General features: G+C 31.1%; 1 non-coding gene across 1 annotated transcript; it reads right to left on the bottom strand.

Moving 5' to 3' along the window:
• Positions 1-1,906: 1,906 nt before the first annotated feature.
• LOC130984408 (small nucleolar RNA R71) lies at positions 1,907-2,010 on the bottom strand. Its single transcript, XR_009088346.1, has one exon. It is a non-coding gene; the product is annotated as a small nucleolar RNA R71 (small nucleolar RNA).
• Positions 2,011-2,270: the final 260 nt, after the last annotated feature.

Here is a 2,270-nt window from a genome sequence, read left to right as displayed (position 1 = left end):
ACTTGTTTTAGCTTGGCTGGCTATTAAGCCATGTCTAGTTCCAGGAATTTTGATTGAGGACTATGAATTCATTATTTTCTTTTTCCAAAATATGTTTTTCGAAAAAATTAAAAGAAAAAAATCATAAAATCATAAAAATTAAAAAATATTTTGTGTTTCTTGTTTGAGTTTTGAGACAATTTTTAAGTTTTGTGTTAATTGCATGTTTTAAAAAAATCTCTTCCATTTTTCAAAAATTCATGCATTCATAGTGTTCTTCATGATTTTCAAGTTGTTCTTGGTAAGTCTTCTTGTTTGATCTTGATGTTTTCTTGTTTTGTGTCTTTTGTTATTTTTCATGTGCATTCTTGCATTCATAGTGTCTAAACATTAAAGATTTCTAAGTTTGGTGTCTTGCATGTTTTCTTTGCATCAAAAATTTTTCAAAAATATGTTCTTGATGTTCACTATGATCTTCAAAGTGTTCTTGGTGTTCATCTTGACATTCATAGTGTTCTTGCATGCATCCCATATGTTTTGATTCATAATTTTCATGTTGTGAGTCATTTTTATGTTTTTCTCTCTCATAATTAAAAATTCAAAAATAAAAAAATATATTTTCCTAATTTTCTCATAATTTTCGAAAATTTGAGTTGACTTAGTAAAAAATTTTTAAAATTAGTTGTTTCTTACAAGTCAAGTCAAATTTTCAATTTTAAAAATCCTATTTGTTCAAAAATCTTTTTCATAATTTTATATTTATTTTCGAAAATTATGCTAACAATTAATGTGATTGGTTAAAAAATTTGAAGTTGTTACTTTCTTGTTAAGAAAGGTTCAATCTTTAAATTCTAGAATCATATCTTTTAGTTTCTTGTTAGTCAAGTAATTAATTTTATTTTAAAAAAAAATTAAATCTATCTTATCTTATCTTTTATATCATATCTTTTTCAAAATTTGATCTTTTTCAAAAATTTGATTTTCCAACTAATTATTTGACTTTTTGTTTGTTTCTTATCTTTTTCAAAACCACCTAACTACTCTCCCCTCTCTAATTTTCGAAAATACCTCCCTCTTTTTCAAAAAAAAATCTTTTTAATTAACTAATTGTTTTATATTTTAATTTTAATTCTATCTCATCTTTAATTTTCGAAAATCATTAACTCCTTTTCAAAATTAATTTTCGAATTCTCTCTCTCATCTTCTTCTATTTATTTATTCATTTACTAACTCTTCTCTTCACCTCTCTTCATCTCCAATCACTACCTCTATCCTTACCCTTGTGTTTGGATTCTCCTTTCTTTATTCTTTTCTTCTTCTACTAATAATAAGGATGCTCTTTACTTTGACATAGAGGATTCCTCTTCTTTTCTTGTTCTCTTCTCTTTCATATGAGCAGGAACAAGGAAAAAAGCACTCTTGTTGAAGCTGATCCTGAACCTGAAGGACTCTGAAGAGGAAACTAAGAGAAGCTAAATTACAACAATCCAGAGACAACCTTTCTAAAATTTTTGAACAAGAGAAGGAGATGGTAGCCGAACCCAAAAACAATAATGCAAGGAGGATGCTTGGTGATTTTACTAAACCCACGTCCAAGTTTGATGGAAGAAGCATCTCAATTCCTGCCATTGGAGCAAACAATTTTGAGCTGAAACCTCAATTAGTTGCTCTAATGCAATAGAACTGCAAGTTTCATGGACTTCCATATGAAGATCCTTACCAGTTTTTAACTGAGTTCTTGCAGATTTGTGAGACTGTTAAGACGAATGGAGTAGATCCTGAAGTCTACAGGCTCATGCTTTTCCCTTTTGCTGTAAGAGACAGAGCTAGAACATGGTTGGACTCACAACCTAAAGATAGCCTGGACTCTTGGGATAAGCTGGTCACGGCCTTCTTGGATAAATTATTTCCTCCTCAAAAGCTGAGCAAGCTTAGAGTGGATGTTCAGACCTTCAAGCAAAAAGATGGTGAATCCCTCTATGAAGCTTGGGAAAGATACAAGCAGATGACCAAAAAGTGTCCTTCTGACATGTTTTCAGAGTGGACCATATTAGATATATTCTATTATGGTCTATCTGAGTTTTCCAAGATGTCATTGGACCACTCTGCAGGTGGATCCATTCACCTTAAGAAAACGCCTGTAGAAGCTTAGGAACTTATTGACATGGTTGCAAATAACCATTTCATGTACACTTTTGAGAGGAATTCCGTGAATAATGGGACGCCTCAAAGGAAGGGAGTTCTTGAAATTGATGCTCTGAATGCCATATTGGCTCAGAACAAAGTGTTGA

Source organism: Arachis stenosperma, chromosome 5 (genome assembly GCF_014773155.1).
Source record: "Arachis stenosperma cultivar V10309 chromosome 5, arast.V10309.gnm1.PFL2, whole genome shotgun sequence".
In the NCBI taxonomy this organism is placed as follows: domain Eukaryota; kingdom Viridiplantae; phylum Streptophyta; class Magnoliopsida; order Fabales; family Fabaceae; genus Arachis; species Arachis stenosperma.
This window is presented reverse-complemented; position numbering and strand designations above follow the sequence as displayed.